The sequence below is a fragment of the Onychostruthus taczanowskii genome, unplaced genomic scaffold, assembly GCF_017590055.1.
Source record: "Onychostruthus taczanowskii isolate IOZ18803 unplaced genomic scaffold, ASM1759005v1 scaffold2, whole genome shotgun sequence".
Taxonomy (NCBI): domain Eukaryota; kingdom Metazoa; phylum Chordata; class Aves; order Passeriformes; family Passeridae; genus Onychostruthus; species Onychostruthus taczanowskii.
The window spans coordinates 23,050,252-23,069,026 of record NW_024499239.1 but is presented as its reverse complement, the minus strand read 5'-3'; the positions used below and the strand labels follow the sequence as shown (position 1 = coordinate 23,069,026).

At 45.2% G+C, this 18,775-nt stretch overlaps 1 protein-coding gene across 2 annotated transcripts in view; it reads right to left on the bottom strand.

Annotated features, from left to right (window-relative positions):
• Window positions 1-9,284, bottom strand: part of FAM53A (family with sequence similarity 53 member A) — a 70,582-nt gene extending 61,298 nt beyond the window's left edge. The window contains exon 1 of one of the 2 annotated variants that reach the window (XM_041402701.1): window positions 9,196-9,284. The gene's annotated coding sequence lies outside the window, so the exon portion shown is untranslated. Of the gene's footprint in view, window positions 1-2,859; window positions 2,925-9,195 lie in introns of those variants that run through there. The other variant, XM_041402702.1, reaches the window with a different exon arrangement.
• Between the last annotated feature and the right edge of the window lie 9,491 nt (window positions 9,285-18,775).

The following is an 18,775-nucleotide window of genomic DNA, read 5'->3' as shown; positions in this document are numbered from 1 at the left end:
ACTTCATACAGAAAAACCTGCCACATCCATGAACACACCTTGAAAGAGCTTTTCTGAGCATAGCTCCCCCATAATCCTGTTTAAGGTCTAACACTTACAAACAACTATTAACCTAAAGTACACTCTGCACAGATTTCACCATCCACACTGCCTTTAACTTGCCAACACCAGATGATGCTGCCTTACTGCTCTGGTAACATTCTGTGGGTTCAGAGTGGTCACTGAGGTAATCCCAGCTAACAAACATTCAGTATCTTTAGCCAAGGACCATCAGACTTCCTAAACCTCTGCTCAATTTAACAATGCAGCATGGTTTCAAAGTGTATCTGTCCATCTCCTTAGAGCATCCAGTGGAAAGAACAGTTGGAAGACTCATTATTCCAGCCTGTAACCAGGCACAATAAAACTTCTAACTACACTCAAATACACGTGTGATGAGAATAAACTGCTACACATGCAGAGACTATAAATAAGGCAATGATAAGAGCAAGTCCAAGGGAATTACTGAATGGCAGAGATGTAAAGAAAGTTTAGAGGAGGTGCTGGAGAAAAAAACCAATGAATAGCACTTATAGAACTGTGTCAAACAACCTCAACAGAGACAGGGCCCAGAAAAATCCATTTCTGTGCAACACAAGATTTATTATGTGCATCAAGTTTGACAGGGGAGATAATATGAGAACTAAGATTTCAAACAGAGAAAATTGCACCTATAGAGATGTCAAAAAAATACTTACAAATACAAATCCAAGAAAAATACTCTAAAAAAAGCTGTTCCAAGTAGTGGAGCTTATCCTTCGACACACAGCTTGCAATGAAAGAGCAATTCCATCTCAAGAATGGACAGCTTCAAAGACCTCTAACTACAGATGATTTCAGTCTGTAACACCTGGAATTATTTGCAAGGTACTAGATTTAGACTGTTATGTGATGTATTTAAATACAGACAGAAACAGGACATGGTTGGGGCTTTCTTAAGACAAAACAAAGAAGCAAGGGTTTGGACATCAGTTTGAGGTTAGGTCCGTCTTCATTCTATGCCTGCAAAAAGAAAAAGGTCAAAAGTCATGCAATGTGTCCTCCATATTAAGTAGAACCTCTGGGAAGAGTGGGAACATGTTGTGAGCACTACAGGTGTGCAGCACCCACCTGCTTCACTGGGACATCAGTACAACAGAGTTTAGGGACAGGGAGGAACCTGTGAGCTCGCACACCTGAATTTTACAGCCTTGTGCTGCTGGGAGGTAAGCAAAGGCAGTCCTTGGGGGACAATCACAGCCAGAGAGCAGCTGCCAGTGGTGTGTGGGAGAACCCAGAGCAGGAACCCAGCTCAGTTCCATTTCTGTGCTTCCTGAGATCTGCTGCTGGCACAGGAGCCTTGTTATATAGGAGAACAGCAGGAAGGACTGCAAGACAGCCTTAAAATCCTGCTTAACTCTGACAAGTTTGAAAATTGTTCTGCAAGTAATATAGGATACAAGTGAGTTCTGAAAGGCACAATCATGCAGGATTAAATGAACCAACAGGAAGGCAAGTTCTTCAGAACAAAGCTGTGAGCTAGGTGGGACCAACAGGCTGACCTTGAAATGAGTGTTAAGATGGTGGTAAAAGTCCAGTGTATGGGGATGCATAAACAGGAATATCAGCTCCTGGGCACATGGAGCCATTTTTTTCACTCCACTCAGCACAAAAAGCTCCAGCTGCAGTACAGACTTGGGTTGTGAGCGCCACACTTGAAGCCCAACGTGAACTAACTTGAGAGAACAACAGGAGTGACCAGAGCTGAAAAGACATGATGCCTCAGGAAGACCTCAATACCCCAGTTTTATTTGGGACAAAGTATAACAAGGGTGGAGGGGGCAAGAGACAAGGAAACAGGAACACTGCAAAGAACAGTTCAAATATTTTTGAAGATTACTTACTACAGGGGAAGAAAGATGTCTGGTTTCATATTCAGAACAAGTTTTAATACTGAGGACAGCAAACTACTGGACTAAGGAGAAAGAAGAGCTGCTCAGGCTTCTGTTATGAATCACATTAGAGGTGCAACACCAGTATGAGGCAGGAGACTCACCACCAGCCCTACTTTTTTTTTTTTTTATTAACTCAATTTCAAGCCCCTGTAACGTTTTTGCTTATCCTCCCATGTTTTTTGAGTTTCAATGAACTACAAGTTACTTTTCTGATTTTTCAAATTAAAACTTCAGGATTTGCACAATCAGGTTATTGTATTATTACCAAACAAAGTTATACCTGCCCCACACTTTCTCCACACAGAAAAAAATCCCCTCCTATGGCAGCATGCAAGTTTCAGCAATATTGCAGTATCTTGCTGCATCTTTCTTGTGACCAAGAGAAGCCAGAAGCCTATTACTTCAGAAAGGCAGGCGTGCTTTGCCTTCCAACAACCCAGCAGGGTGATGTAATGGCTTTCACTGATGTTGTGTCAAGGCACTGTCACACAAACATGTGCATGCACCTTTTACACCCACTGCCTCAGGCTGGCTTAGGACTTCCTGAGGATGGAAAATGCTGCATGCAGCAGCCAAATATTCCAAAACAAAAATTAAGATATGCAGCATTTTACAGATGAGGAGTTGAAGCAAAGAGCATTAGTTACAGCAGCCAGAGTTCACATTTAAACTGCAAAATCCAAAGTCACTAAAGCACAGAAGAATTAACTCTTAATAGCTCAAGCATAAATAGGCCACCTAAAAAGCAGCATAAAACAAGTAATTTTCATCCTCTGTAATAGTTTGGTACTACAAGTATTTATCCAGGTACTTTCCTGCTTTATTAAAGGACATTCTTCTGATTTGTGAAGCATGAAAACAGAAGAGCAGCGGCAGTCCACCTTACCCTCCCACAGTTCAGCCATTTCTTATCCAAATATTGAATCAGAAAGGTCTGGTCAGGATGGGGTGCTAATGGAAGAAAAGGATGAAGTCAGCAGGCACATATGAAGCCAAGCTCAAGCAGACCACTGTGCATCCTGAGAAGGGAACAGGCCAAGTACCAGGCTGGCACTGGAACATGCTGGCTCACATTCCAGTGCCAGCACAATCTCCAAACCAGCGACACCCCTGTTGTCTCTTAACCTTTGGAGCCTCTTACAACAGGCAGCAGCACTTCAGTTTAGCCTCCAAGTCTCTCACACGTCTCAAATTCATCAAGGTTCAACTCTGTTGTTTCATTTCATGTTTCATTTTTAAGAAATGAAACCATGAAGTGCTGGGTACTTGTTCCTTCCCCCCTTCCCACTACAAGAAATACATGCTGTACTTCAGTCAGTTCATGTAAGTAGTTCTTAAATGCTGTTTTCATTACCCCTCTCTCCTCTCATTTACTAACTACTGCATCAAATTACACTCTGAAGCACTAGTAGTCTGGAGGCATGCTCACACACCAGTACCCTCCAGTCTAACTGACAGCAATGAATCATTTGCCACTACTGTCACACAGGGATAATTGGGAAAAGTTGTTCCTTTTTTAAAAGAACTAGGATTGCAATTTTAACTGTCAGTTCATCAAAAACATTGTACAAACATACAAATAGGTCTAAGGTATCTAACTGGAGACCAGCACTTAAAAAAAATCAAAAAATCACACCCTCCAGCAGTCCACAGATCAGAAGTTTCCTACATTACGAAAAGACAACATTGTACAAAAACCACCTGCAACCTCAATGGCCATTTGCATATTGACTAAGAAATGCTGAGCTGCAGAAGGCAGAACCCCAGACCATCATCCTGTCCCAGCTATGTTCCTACAATTCTGTTTCATAACCTGCATCACACCTGAGGCTCCAAACTTTAGCCTCTTCCATATTCTGTGTACTACTTTTGGAAAGTGGCAGCTGATAATGCCACAGGGTTTGACACACAGCTTTTGTCACTTGCCCCCTTCCTTAAACAGGCTAAACTTTTATCCCTCTAAAACCAAAGGAGGTCAGATCAACAGAAACCTTAAAGGAAGGCAGAGAAGTGCATTTGGGAAAGAAGGGGGAGTTAAAGGAAAAAGAATCTTGAAAATAAGAATTTTCATTCTAAATAAACTTTTGAGGGTAAAATAAGGAACAAAAACACCAAGGTATCCAGTAGTAAATGTATGAGATAGATGAATACTTAACCAAGACAAATCTAAAGCCACAATTAAGAAGATGAAACATAACACATGTGCACAGCACTGAAGGAATGATTTAGAGCTACTGAAATCAACACAAGCTGTGCAGAGCAAAAATTAAACACACTGCAATAATAATTTGAACTGCCCAATTAGGTTAAAAAAATACATTTACCCTACAAATTAAAAAAATCTCCCAAACCCCTCGAAGGCATTAATGCTGTTCACTATGTTATTTGAGATGCAAATTAGGGACCTAAAGTTAATATAACACCAACAGAAGTTTCTATTATTCCTATTAATGGCTAAAGGGGAGTGACAGTAGAAGAAAAGCCACAGCCCTGTTACATGAGGTCTTACTAGGACAGTACACATTTTCCTTTATTTTTAATACCTTCACTTCAACGCAGAACTGGGCAAGTTAAAAATGTGATCCTTCATAACCCAAGAAAACCGGAGTGAATTAACAAATAAGCAGCAAGTTGGTTGACAAGGGTGGCCGGATGAGGGGAGTCTTAAGGAGAAACAGGTATTCCTTTAAAAAAATTGAATTCAGATCTTGTCTTCCAGCATCATAGATCTCAGGCTAAAGCACAAAAGTAAAGGCACAGACAGTGATGCTGCAGTTAATTTCTTCAACTATTTCCTGTACCAGCTGGGTGCTCCAATTCTGAAGCTCAGCAAATGCAGCCACAGCTTTCCTGCAGCTCAAATGCCCTCCCCACAACGATGTGCAGGTCTTGTACACAGAGTCAGCTTTGCAAATGACACTTGTGATGAAAGCTCCAGTTTGATTTCCACACCCTTGGCTCTGTCTGCACAGACAGACCCCCACACACTGAAGGGCAGTTGGATCACTGGCACTGGATGTCCCAAATTCTGGGTCTGATACATCACTGACAACTCTCCCCAGTGCTTTCCTACAGTTTAATTCTCACAGGAACTCAAAACAGTGCTGTCATATCAGGTTCAGAGCAATGATGTGAACATCAGCTGATCAGAACCCTTGATCTTACTGCTAACACCCAACCTGCAAAACACAGCAGCTGCATTTTGCCAGAACACAATCAAGTTCAAACAGAAGAAAGCCAATTATATTAGTTTTGTTTTTAAAACTCAGTAAATATCCTAATTGAAACATTTCCTATTACTTTAAAGCATAATATTCAACTGCTTGCTTTAAAAAAGTGCTGTCAGTAAACTGAGAGGCATAACCCAGATAATGTATTTAGTAACAACCCTGCCTACTTCCTCCCCTCAAACTAAAAATTAGCAACAACATGGCCTTCAGAAGTAATTTACACCCACTGCAAAGCATTAGCAGTTAGCTGAGCAGCTCCTTGCCAGCTTGCTAATGATATTATTCTCCAAAACAACCAAAAAAGACAAAACAGCACCAAATGTAGAAAGGGCCACATTAAGAGTTGACAGTTACCTTCATTTCAGGTTTCTCTGTACTTAACAGTGCCAAAATATCCAACTGGATCATCACAAAAAAAATTGTAATGCAGCCTAGAAATGAGTTAAAAATATGCCACACCCCCTCTTTTTTTTTTACAGGCCTCCTCTTGAGTGAGAAGAAAATCCTCAAAGAAAAACCACCTTCTGAAAATATGACTGTCTCAACTCCCCTAACAGAGTGTTTACAATTAAAAGAAACCAACAAAGTGAAGGTGGTTATTTTTTCTTAAAAAGACTCATCACTGTAGTGATGATGTAGCAGTACTTCAGTGCTAAGATCTCTTTAAGGACAAACTTTATGACAACCAAAAAGCAGATTGTCCATGTAAGGGGCTCCCTCACAGGTGTGCAGAGTCAAGAGATTATAATTTACCTACCAAGAAAGCATCAGACACTGCACTGTACATCAAGTGCCTGCATTTCTAGAGTTGAACAGGGCTTCTTTGTGCTGATGAACCCTTCCTTCAGGAGTGCTCATAAAGCCCTCCACAGGTTTTTGTGAGTAGTTTCATCCCCCCATAAAGTTATGTTAGTTACACTATCTGAAGTAAAAGTTGGAGAAAACTCCACAATGGACAGAAATCTCTCACAGTTAAAAATAGAGTACCTGCAACATCTGGTAACTACCAGATCTCAAGAATGTAGCAATAAAATAGTCCAAGAAGTTTATTTAACAAAAATTAAAATTACATTTTAAAGCAAGCAAAGTTTTGTCTAAAAAGAAAGCACAGAACTTGTGAGCTTGCAGGGGAGAGAGAAGTTCCCTGTTGCCAAAACACAAAATTTCTGTTTATGTTATGACCATCAACATACACAAAAAGAAATGTAAATCATAACACAAATACTAATATTTTCCACTAAAGGCTTAAGGAGACTTCTTAATAGTTTTTAAGACAACTCAAAGCAGAACCACAGAGGACAAATTTTTAGAACAAAACTCAAAGCCAGCATCAAAAAAGTGGAGGAGCAAGGAAAGAATTGTGTTTGGAAAGTTTTAAGTACACCATGATTCTAAAGGGAATAATCTATCAAACCACAGGAGGTGACTAGAACTGCCATCATCACTGCTAACACAAAGGAATGTAGATTGGGGGGAGGCAACAGAGGAAGGGGGAGAAAGCACAGAGAAGGGAAAAGAAGGAACTAAAAAAAGGGAGCCACAGTAATGGCTACCAGACTCTCAAGGAATTCCTAAAGGAAAGAATAAATCCTTCAAGGTTTTGTTTTAAATAAAGCAATCCATGCAATAAATTGCAGTCTTCTCAGTACAGTCAGGCTTTCAGTTTATCTGCCCACCATATTTTCATAAATACAGTTTTACACCTCTACTAAACTTCCAAAGCTTAACACAATGGTTGCAAATATAAATATTTCTTCTTTCAGCCTCCTCATTCTTCTGAATCACAGTACCCTGCAGAATAACAGCTTTTTGAAAGGAAGTAGGGAAGTTTAACCATCCTGAACTTAAAATAACCCTTCACAATTATTTAGCCAACTTTAATTCCCCAGCTAGAGAGACAATAACTATGGGCTGGGCACTGGCAGGTAAAGGCCGCTAGAGGACTGCCAGATTACCACAGGAACATCCCAAAAAAGTATCATATCATTAGAGGGCTGATCTTGCAGATCAGGATTTGGAGTTTGTGTTTAACAGGCAGCATTTACTTCCATATGATGAAGAGCAGCATCTTGCTACTGATGCAAAAAAAAAAAAAATAGGGCTGATGAAAAATAGCAGACATGTTAATATGAACAGTAATTCAAGGAAATTCAAAACGAATAAGTAGTGAACCCATTTTCTAGTTCAGAGTTCCACCAGCTTATGTAGAGCTACTTAAAATATATGTTTTAGTCTCCTGCCTCTGAGAGCAATTCTTCCAGACATTTTTGGAAGCCCAGTAACTGTGAGGATACAAGCTCTTTGGGCCTGAACAAGTACCCTGCACCTCCAATAAAACCAGATCAAGTAACATGCTTCATCAGGAAAGTTTTTACTATTCAGCAAACACTGTGCTCCACATTTCATAAGCCCGACTAGAAGCGAGCAGACCATTCACAATTAAAACACACCCAGAAACATCTCAGCTTGCCACAAGAGATACAAACTTACTGGTTCCTGCCAAAAATGGCAAATTTTTCTGACAAAAGTATTTGCTATCACTCAGGCAAATGAACGGGAGGCAATGCAACAGTAAAGGCTCTACTAACTGTTCTAAGGAGCCAATTTCAAGGTAGGCACAGCGAATCAGAAAATGGATTTGACCAGCCGACGCAACCCATCCCCAGGCAGAGGACTTGGTGAAAGCCAGGGACAGAATCACCCAGCCCCTCTCAACCCTGCAGCCCCAAAGCTGGGGTGCTGCCGAACTTCTGAATGCTGGGATGGGGATGTCCTTCCCTAAAGGGGAAATCTCCTGAACTTCTCCATCCCACCCCCAAGAGTTCAGATCCCTGAACACCAATCCTGAGAAGGCTCCACAGCGGGTGCCTGCTCCATCTCACAGGACCTAAAGCGACCTCCTGAAAGAGCACCCAGAAATTCAACCACACGTTTCTATCCAGCCTTCCAGCAGGCCAGAAGACGTTTAATAAGCCAAATACCCAGAACAAAGCCATGTTACTGCCCTTAGAAAAGCTGGGATAACACAAAGAACCCATTCACTCACCCACTGAGCCCAACTGGTCCTTACACTTCGGGGCCATAAACTAAAATCAACTTTCCTATTGCTGAGGGGAGGGGAAGGAAGAAAATAGCCACTGTTTCCACCCTGGAATCATTATGGAAGGCAGCTATTGTGGAAAAACAGGCACCTCCACAGAGGTAACTCTATCCTTGGGCCAGACAGGGGGGAATCGCCTCAAAATCGCCGGGGTACGTGCCTGCAGACATGTGTTTCCAGGGCAGCGGCACAAAGGAATGTCCGAGCCCCGCCGCGGCCGGGCACCTTCGCTTGGGGTCCCCTCACGGCCGGGCCGGGCCAGGCCCCAGGGAGCCACGGCAGCGCCGCGGAGCCGGCCCGGATCGCGCCCCAGCAGCGCCCAGGAACGCCAGCAACTGCACCGGGGGTACGGGCGTGCTGCCTCCCGCGGGCCGGCCGCCTCCAGCCCGCGGCGGCCGCACAGCAGCGGCCCCGGCGGTGCGGGCGGAGCGCGGCCCGGGCCGAGCACGGACAATGACAACAAGACGCACGATATCCACACCGCTTTACCTATCCGCCGAGGTAACCGGAGGGATGCGCAGCGTGCAGCCCTGCGGCAGCAGGAGGTGCCGCTGCGGGGAAGCGCAGCCTCGGGGTGACACCCCCGCCCCGCAGGGTCCCCCGGGCCGCGCTCGCTGCCCCGCCCGCCCGGGGCTGCGCGGTGCGCTCGGCCTCGTGGGCTCCGCCAAGGGCTCCGAGGATGGCCGGGCCGCCTCTCCTCTGCCCCGCACTGCTTGCGGGCCGACAGCGGGGCTGCTGCTTGTCCGGCTGCTGCCTGCAGGGCTGTTATTACCTGTCCGGCTGTTGCCTACACGGCTGTTACCTGTTACCCGCACAACTGTTGTTACCTGCCGGCCGCGCTCGTTGCGCCCCCCCCCGCCCCGCTCCCCCCCATCACGGCAGCCGCCGGTACCTGAGCGGCCGCGCCGCCTCCCCCGCGCGTATGGACCGGGCTGCTCAATGGCAACCGAACAAAACACCGCCGACCACGCCCCCTCCACCGCCCGCCAGCGCCCATTGGCCGCGCCGCCCGCCCGCCGAACCTTGACCCGCTCTGCCATTGGCAGGTGAGGCGGTCGGCCACGCCCACAAGGGGGCGGGGGGCGGGCGCTGCCCCGGTCGCGGCAGGGACGCGCAGCTGTGGTGCCGGGTGGGGTGGGGGACGCGCGCTGGACTACAGCCCCCAGGAGGCCTTGCGGTGGCGCGCCGCTGTCATTGGCTGGGCAGCGCGCGTGCGGGGGCGCGTGGAAGGGAAGACGCCCTTCGCGCGCGGGGGTGATGACGTCATCGCGTGCCCGTATGGAGCCGCAAGGGGGATGCGCACCCTTCTCCTCCTCCTTTTCCTCTTCTTCCTCTTCCTCCTATTCCGATTGCTCTCCCTCCTCCTTGTGGCTCTTGGCACCCTTTCTGCCCGTGCCCCCGTTGCTCCTGGCCCAGCTGTGGGTCCTGGTGCATGGGAAGTTGTATCCCATCTGCTTCCACGGTCCTTGTCCGTATCCTTGGCAGGGATTCGGCTCCATCCTTTTTTGTTCGCAGAATTCCCCACTGAAAACAGCTCATGCCCTGAAGCATTTCATTGCTAAATCCCATCCAAACTTAGAATTAATTTTTATTTTTTTAATAAGAGTGAAGTCATGACAATGTGTTTGCCTATCACAAGCAGGCCGGGGTGCGGCGGGCCCGGCGGAGCCCCCGGCCCGAGCCGCTCCCGCTGTTCCTGCTGTGCCCGGGGCCGGCGCTCCCGGCGCTGTGTCCGTGTGCCCACACTGCCCTCTGCTTGCCCGCTCCCGCCCGCACTGCCGGGAATTCCGCATCGCTCCACAACGGGGGCACAACGCCGCCCTAAAACGGGGCTGAACGCCGCCCCACAACGGGGGCACAACGCCGCCACACAACGGGGCTGAACGCCGCCCCACAACGGGGGCACAAAGCCGCCACACAACGGGGCTGAACGCCGCCACACAACGGGGCACAACGCCGCCACACAACGGGGCACAACGCCGCCACACAACGGGGGCATAAAGCCGCTCCACAACGGGGGCACAGGGGCTGAACGCCGCCTCACAACGGGGGCACAACGCCGCTCCACAACGGGGGCTGAACGCCGCCACACAACGGGGCTGAACGCCGCCACACAACGGGGCTGAACGCCGCCTCACAACGGGGCACAACGCCGCCACACAACGGGGCTGAACCGCCACACAACGGGGCTGAACGCCGCCTCACAACGGAGCACAACGCCGCCACACAACGGGGGCACAACGCCGCCACACGACGGGGGCACAACGCCGGCACACAACGGGGCTGAACGCCGCCCCACAACGGGGGCACAACGTCGCCCCAGAACGGGGCTGAACGCCGCCTCACAACGGGGCTGAACGCCGCCGCGCAGAACGGCTGAACGCCGCCCCAGAACGGGGCTGAACGCCGCCGCGCAGCTGCCGCTGGCCGCACAGAAGCGTTCCGATGGGAGTTTCTCCGAGGCGGCCGTGAGTCAGCCGGAGCGAGGAAGGGGGATGTGTTTGGACAGCAGTTCCACCGTGCGCTTGTCGGGGCAGAGGCTGCGTTATGTGGGTGCTTAATCCTGAACGTCATGAGAAACCAAGCCCTGATTTACTGCTGCCCACAGGCCTGACATTACCGCGGTGCAGGTATTTCTTATTCACGGTGACTGTTATCTAGCTCTTCTTGTGCCTGTGACAGCCATCTGTTGTTTCAGCCTTCTGCAACCTGTTCTCCTGTATTTGCACATGGACTTGTATTTCACTCACCTTTCCTTCGACTCACGAGTTTTTCAGCTGAATTTACCTTATTTCCCTGTGAGATTTTGCCGAGTTACAGGGCAATGCTGCAAGAGATGTTCAAGTTAACATCGCAATGAAGGGTCCAAACCAAAATTGTCTTTCTGGGAAATGGTTACTTTGGCTAGCTTACTTTCAAATTTGAACCTTAAGAGACCAATAAATTAAACCAAATTTTATTTTAAACAACACTACCAGGTTTCACTGCTGGTCTTCATCACTCTCCTCCCATCCTTTGCACTCTGTACAACCCCACAGTACTTTTTTCACATAGTTTTCCAAGATTCCTCCCCCGATTATACAATGAATATTTAAATCAGTGTTCTAGTTCTCTGTAAGATCAACACATACCTCTCTTCAGAAAGATCTTGCAAGAGATTACAGGTACACAGAAGAAAGTACACAGCTTTCTCCCATTGCTCACTCCTGGCTCTTGAAAGGCTTTGTGATTGTGCTCATTTTGCTCCTGGCCCAATTGTGGATTCTGGTGCATGGGAAATTGTAGTTCATCTGCTTCCATGATCCTGTTTGTATCCTTGGCAGGGATTTGGCTCCATCCTGCAATCAGTTTTTGTTCACAGAATTCCCCACTGAAAACAAGTTATCCCTGAAGCATTTAATTGCTAAATCCTTATCCAAATTTAGAATTAACAATTTGTTTGTTTGTTTGTTTTTAAATGAAGTAATGATATAATTTGTCTTTCACAACCATTGTAAGTATTCCACTGGAGTAGAGCAGCTCAGGTGTGAGATTTTGAGGTAAAACTGGTTTTCCTTTACTTATTACTTTAACCATTTCCATAGTTTGCAAACATTTGTGTTTCCATGATACTTTCCTCCAGACTCCTGTGCTGTTTCTGTTTCAAGCAGGGTAAAACCAGAGGGAACTCAGTGTATCTGAAATTGAAGTTCCTTGATTGCAACTGTTCAGTCCAGGCCGTGGCTGCAGCATGGGGGAGGCACGTGAAAGGGGCACAGCTGCACTTCCCCAGCAGCCAGGGCTGCTGCTCTCAGCTTCCACAGGCTGGATATTCCCATCTGGGCAAAACTTTGCAGGAATTGAACTATCTAATGCATTAGATAAATCCCTGAACTTCTTTCTCTTCTTCTGGAATGCTCCCCTGTAATTTTTCCCCTGATTTATCACTTTCCATTCTCCTCTCCAACTTTATCTGCTTTTTTTCCCAGTAGTGACAATTTCTCTGTACTGGCTTCTTTTGGGATGGAACTGTTTTTACCTCTCTGTAGTCCAAATCCACGAGGGGAGATGAGCTTTAACTAGAGATGTTACAGAGGTGGTACCTCCTATGATCCCAGAACTTACCAGATGGGGAAACCACACACAATGGTCAACAAAAACTACAGGATGGAGTGGGAGAGAGGAGTGAGTGATCATGTCTGAGACAGGGCAGGTGGTAGCTCTAATCAATGTCACTCAGTATTCCACCAGAGCCTTCTTTCATTTTATACCCAAGAGTAAAGCCCTGGCAGGGATCCAGTTTATAATTCAGATCTTGGTAAACACAGACCTAAATTTCCCTCATGACAAGGTTTGATAGTAATTGTCTAGCACTTTAAATATCTAATTACAAACATGCTACCACATGGTAAAGTGGTCCGTGTCTGTTCACTCAACTGTGTGTCTTCAGGAAGGGCCATCTGTTTCCAACAAAACAGTGAGACACGAATGTAGGCAGGTTTCTAAATTAAAAATAAAAAAAAATAGAGAAGGGGAAGAAAACAAACTAAAGAGAGACACAAAGCTGTCTTTACAATGAAGCACAAGCTGAAATAGGTGCAATCAGAATGAACCTCAGGAGACAGTTTTCACCTAGGGAACCAAGGGATGGCATGGCTTCTCTGGGATGTCCTTCTGAGCATTATTTTATGCACCAAACTGCTGCATTAAGAATATAGAAGTCTTCACTACAGGATGAGTTTGGTCCATCTTGACTCCCATGTTCCATAAAGAAATAGCAGCTCCTCTAACCTCCTGTCTCCACATCCAGATCATGGATCCAGGTATTCAAGAAAGGGAAAGTGTTCCCCTGCTTAGAGCGTGGCAGATAGACATGAGTGACACTTTGGCATTGCCTCTTGGGCAAAAACAACAGACAGACCTGAATGCTCTGGGTGTGTGTCACAAGGAAGCTGCTGCCTATCTAGGCAAATTACCACCTTAAATCAGGAAGGGAAGCAGAGGAGACTGTGCAACTCAGTTCTTTTTTTTGTTATTATTTTCATACTGTTTCTAGACAAGGAGCCCAGCAGCTATTTGATGTAAGGTCATGAAGTGCAAAAATAGTTGAGACACTCTGTAACGTGCACCACTGCTCGTAAAGGTCAGATGAGCATTTCCAACACTGTTTCAAACTGATTGCAAAGTGTTTTGCTGTGGACACTGATTAGGTCAACATTAGTACACCAAAACTTAGTGTATTTACTGCATACAGTGTTCTTTCAACAGTGAATTACAGAAGCAAGACAAGCAGGCTGGGATAGCAGGTCTCAGTTGGGATAGCAAGTCTCAGGTAAATTTACCCCAAGTCATGCTATTTCTCTTCTTGCAGCAATCACTGTTGGCCATTCATCTGCTTCCCCATAAAATATATACAGTGGCAAAGGAGCCTCTGTTTTAAAAGCCACATTTATGAAGGCCTGTCAGAAAGAGTCCAGATCCAATAAAATCCTGTCACAGTCATATTTTCTGAAAAATCCCTTTGACCAGGATTTTGCTCCTGGGAAGCTGAGAAGCCTCAGAGAAAAAAGGAAAACAATAATTATCTGATTTGCTTCTCCTGTGTTTTGCTGCTTTGAAATGTGTTTGGGGATTGTTTACCAACAGGTGATTGTTTCATTGGTTTCATGTGAATTGTTTTGACTCACTGGCCAATTAGGGTCAAGCTGTGTTGAGGCTCTGGAAAGAGTCACAAGTTTTCATTATTATCTTTTTAGCATTCTGTAAGTGTCCTTTCTGTATTCTTTAGTTTAGTATTATTTAATATAATATAGTATCTTAAAATAATAAATTAGCCTTCTGAGAACATGGAGTCAGAGTCATCATTCCTTCCTTTGTCTGGGCACCCTGCAAATACAATAAAATCCTTCCCTGTTTTTCTCAGGGTCACTTTGCATTCCCCCTGAGGAGCCAGAGGGCAATGTGGATTCCATCTCCCAGCCCAGGGAGTCCCCATGCAGAGGGTGAAGAAGGCACTGGATGACTCTGGGGTCTGACACAGAGCGGGTACAGGAGACACTGCCGGGCTGCTGAGTTCACTGTGATGTTCTTCCTGTTTTGAGGGGATGTTCGAGCATGGCTGAGCCCCATCAAAGCTGCTTTTCACACTTCTCCATTCTCTCTGTTGAGTGGTTTCACAGATTCTGGGCACAAGAGGAAGTTCTGCCACTACTTACATGTATCAGTTGGTGGGTTTAGTGTAGACCTTGCTCAGACTGATCAAACAGATGAATTTATTGTATGGGGTACTTTTCCTTAATTATGTTCACAAGATTGCTATAAATGAGATAAAGCAATAAGAATGCTAAATAAATAAACTGGAACTGAGAAGCAGAGCAGTGTTCAGCATCAAAATCTGAAACAAGCAGAGGGCTGACATCCAGGGATTTTAGAGTCAGGGCTCTCTCACATACCACTACGAGCTGGGTAGATATTATGTTCCCTGAGAACTCTTAGAAGGATTTTGAAAATGTTGAGTTAATCATGACCAGATCAGTTTTTATTAGATTTCACGGATGGGTGACTCCACCCCATGCCCCCTGCATACAGCTGAATTTTCCTACACCCAGCCTTTCACCTCCATTACCTGTTATTCCAGCTACACACTTCACACTTGCCTGTTTCTTAAACTGAGCCAACTGGCCAGGATGTACTTCCTTTCTCTGGGTATGAGTTAGCCACCAGCTTTCAAAAAGGGCCAAGCAGGCTCCATGTGCTGAGCCAATACAGCACTGTTCAGCTTTTCACTGCAGTCCCTGAGGAACAGCCCCACTCCTGAGAACTCTAAACCACTACGAGTTCAGCCAAAGCATCTTCTGCCTCCTCAAATTTCTGGTCCTTCCTACATACATTTCCACGTGCCTTGTTCCTTTTGCTGTATACAGCACTTTCCAACACTTGTCTGCTTTTCCAAATGGCTTCTTCATCTCTTGGCTGAGCTTTTTCTCAGCCCAGAACTTTTCCCCAGTTTGTGTCTCCTTGAAAAAGCCAGGGGCAGCACAGATACATCAGGTACCTGCATCCTGCTGCTGGAGTTCTCAGGTTTGCAGCTTTTCCTCCATGACAGGGCTTGCAGAGCTCCTGCAAACTCCTCTAGTGATTTCCAATTCAAGGCTTAGGGAAGGCATATAACTAACACAGAAATTTGGTTAATCAGCCCTGTTACTTAAAGCCCACTCTGCACAAGATATCAACACTTGTTATGCTTCACCATCCTTAATATAGGATTTCTGTGTGAGCCATTTCATCTGCTTCTCATATTTTATGAGTTGAGGTTGGAGTTTTTTTGTTTAGTTTGGGCTGGTTTTGGTTGGCTTTGCTTCATTTTAGAGGTTTTTTGTTGTTTTTGGTTTTTTGTGTGTTTTTTTCTGTTTTGTTGTTGTTGGGCAGTTTTTTGTTTGTTTTGTTTCATTTTGGTTTTTGTTTCAAGGAGATGGTAGTTAGCACTGTTCTGGTACTTTTCTGCTTTTACTTACCCAGGAATCCAGAGAGAGAGCAATTAGCAAATTAATTTTCCTGTGGAAACACACTGGATAAATATTTTGTTAGTGTTAGAATTGTTTATATCTGCATAGGTATTATGTTATTTTATTCTGCCTCAAGTTTGGCTGTGAAGTGGTGGAAGATGTGCAGTGGGCAGTGTCACAGCATCAGGCCTTAATCTCTTTTACTATTTCTCAGGAAACAAAGACCTTTCAAATGTGAAACTTCACTGGAGAACAAAGTGATTGCAAGCCAATAATATCTGTATGTCACTTCATCTCATTCCTAAATTGACTGTGGTTAGATAAAGCAGGGGCTATTTTAATCCTCAAATCAAGACAGGAGTATAGGGATGAATTTTCCTTGTGTTTCAGCCAAGCAGAGTGATATGTACCCAAGATTTTAACCATGAATTCTTCACATAGATTTGTGCATACTAATCATGGGGGATATTAAAGTATTGAAGGTTTTCTCTGACATCTTATATTTCTGGACAATTTCCCATGCAGAAAGCAGTTCAAACACCACGTTTCTACTCATGCTCTCAGACCTGCCTGCTCTGCTCCAGATGAAATCAGAAATCATGTCCCTGACACATAAGAAATCGAGCCCACTATGACTCAAACAGAACTTTAATTTTCTCTCAGTTTTCCCCTCAACTAACACAATCTCATCCCATCCACACCCACTCCCTGCTGCTGCAGTGGCTGTCTGGCCACGTCCTTTAGCCACACGAGCCTCCTCCTTCTCCCCCTTACTCTGGTGGCTCTGTTTTAATGCTCAGTTTTAGTTGTATCAACCACAACCTCCCCATCTCTTCATTCACAGCCCTTGACAGCCTGTTGTGCCTCTGTCTACCTCTCACTGAAGCAAAGGCTGTTGTGCCTCTCGAGCCCCCCAGACACTGAACTGCCCCAGTGTGACCTCTGCTTACCTCAGGCCTTTCCATTTAACAAAGGTACTCATATATTAAGCCCAAAGGTTTCAATTAAACTAAAGCATTTTCATTCTCAGGAGAGTAACCTGTGTTTCACAAGCAGAAAACAAGAGTGATCACCATGACCTGAGGCTTTTTTATGATGACCTGACTGATTCAGGAGGTCAGCCAGTCAGCTGGCTGTAGAGGAAAGGGATAAAAAAAGACAAATGAATCTTCATGTCCCTCCTTCCCTGACTGGGAGGGAAATGTCTTCCTGACCCCCAATCAACCCTGTGCAAGGGAGCAAAAGACTTCCATCAGTCCTGTAGCAAGAGGGGTTTCCTCTTCACCTCCAAGCACCCACATAAACTCTTCTGTGTATTGAACTGAGACATCTAGGATGCTTTTGAAGAAGGGAGGAGATAATATTGGAACCAGTACATATTAAAATCTGTTTTAATGACACTTGGTGTGTTTTGAATGTGTTTCAAGGCTGACTAGGACTGACAATGTGTTTCAAGGCTGACAAGGACTAAGATGGAAGTCCTGGCTGAAATTTTTTCTGCACTTGGGGTAGGAGAAAACCTCACAAATTTGGCTTTTTTTTCTGTCTTCTCTGTTGTCTGAGACCACAGGAGCTGATTAAGAGGCCTTTTCTTCAGCAGAAATACTTGTGGGGTGTTTTTTATTCAGTTGAGTATTTCCATGAATTTTGTGCAATCTCCAGAAGGTCTCTAAACCTCTACCAAATTCAGTTGAAGTTGCCCAACTGGTTTTAAATCTGTTACATCGTGTACAGATATGCACAGACAGGCACAGATGACACGCAACAGTGGCTGTGTGTTATCACAGAAGCACAGAATGGCTTGGCTTGCAAGGGACCCCTAAAGGCCATCTAGTTCAACCCTCCTGCAATGATCAGGGGCAACTTCAGCTTGCTCAGGTTGTCAGAGCTGCAGCCCACCTGGCCTTGAATGTGTCCAGAGATGGAGCATCCCCCTCTGGGTAACCTGTGCCAGTGCTTCAGAGTCTCATCATAAAAATTTCTTCCTTATATCTAGTATAAATCTATTCTTTTTTCCTCCCTCATCTCTGATACTGTTGGTTAAAGGTAGAAGATTTAATTATAGCTGTTATTTGAATACTGAACAGGAGTTGTTACAAGTCCAGCAAAGGCTGCCCACAAAGACTTACTCTCAGAAGGAGGGAACTGAGCAGGAGGAGTGTGGCACAGGTACTGGGCTCAGAAAGCAGCAGTGAAACCCTCCAGCTCCAAACCTGTTCCCCACAGGGTGAGGCTCCATGGTTTCCTCTTGAAGCTAATGAAGCATCTCATGCCTTAGTTTAAATCAAAGGCAAGTGCAGTGCATTGCTGTGTAAGCAGCAATAATTATTTAAAATCACAAGAAAATGTCTGATTTCAAAGTGCAATAGATCAACCCAGTGAGGACCACCAGATTATAATAAAGATCAGCCGTCTGTCTGAAGCCTCTGTCTTCTTTTTAAACTACAAAAAGACACCTCTTGGCTTCTGTGTGCCTCTTGGCAAGGATTATACACTTATTCTGTGTTGGTGCACTGCCCAGCACAACAGGGACCTGCACCATCACAAGAGTACCTAGGTACTTTGGGTAGATAGTAATAGTGGTAATCTGCAAACAAGAAATTGTTTTGAGAGTTCAGGGCAATGGAGTGTTTTCTGTGAAGCAAAAAATGTAATTTGTCCTCCCAAAAAAATCACTTAAAATACTTTGCATACAGATCTGTAGATCCCAAATGCAGGGAGGCACTTTAAACAGCTAAAATAATTCCTCTCTCCCCACCCCAAGAACAGTCATCAAATATGTATTTTGAGGAAGAAGTATCATCTTTGAGTGTATTTTTTCTGTTTCAGTTCTTTTTTAATGTTCTAAAGACAGCGAGTACTTATTTAAAATAAGCATCTCAAACTTTGTCATTAAAATAGCTGTTCTGATTTTTTTACATTTTTAAACCCATTATGTATGTCTGTATGCCGAGGCCTTCTGTGAAAAAAATTAAAGGCAAGCTTCAT